Source organism: Arachis duranensis, chromosome 6, assembly GCF_000817695.3.
Source record: "Arachis duranensis cultivar V14167 chromosome 6, aradu.V14167.gnm2.J7QH, whole genome shotgun sequence".
NCBI classification, from domain to species: domain Eukaryota; kingdom Viridiplantae; phylum Streptophyta; class Magnoliopsida; order Fabales; family Fabaceae; genus Arachis; species Arachis duranensis.
This window is the reverse complement of record NC_029777.3, coordinates 41,155,394-41,156,242: the sequence shown is the minus strand read 5'-3', so window position 1 is coordinate 41,156,242 and position 849 is coordinate 41,155,394.

The following is an 849-nucleotide window of genomic DNA, read 5'->3' as shown; positions in this document are numbered from 1 at the left end:
CTCTGCTTGTTTGAATGCATTGATAAACTCCTCTTTTCCTCCTCAATTCTAGTGGTTGATCTAAAGAGGGAACTCTTGTTCTTCAAAGATTCAACCACCATCGAGAGAGGGGTTAATCTATATGAATTATGTGGTGAATTTGAGGAATGAGCCACATAATTCAGTTTAGAGTTCATCCTTTCATGATTCCCTCAATCAATAAACCTTGGTTAGTATGTGAGATGTAACTTTCCATGGTTGAGACTTTGGGAATTGTGTGGCTGGATTAGAATTGAGCCTCATCTCTTCTCATGAACAATTAGATCACGAGAGTGGCAATTGGTTATGTTGAGAGAAATTGAATCACCAAGAGATTGGGATTCAATTACCCACTTGCCATGGATCTATACCCATGATTGAGAAGGATTTGACCAACATCAATTAATGAACACTAGCATCTCTGATCCCTAATGATCCTCTCTATCATTAATTCTCATTTCTTTTGCTCTTAGTGTTTGAATACCCATTGCCCAATTCCCTTCTACATTCTTGCAATTTATTATTCTTGTCATTTACATTCTGTTTCTTTATTTCTTGCTATCTACTCTTCTGCTCTTTAGAATTCAACACTTTATATTCTTGCAATTTACTTTTGATGTCATTTAAGTTTCTTGCAATTTAAGTTTCCGCTATTTACTTTTATTTCATTTCTCTCTTCTAGTTCTTTACATTCTTTGCCATTTAAATTCTTGCAATTATGTTCAAAAAATCAAAATGCTCATGAAATCAAAATTTTGTTTGCTTGACTAAATCTACCATTTAACTAAGGTTGCTTAATCTACCAATCTTCGTGGGATCGACCTCACTCTT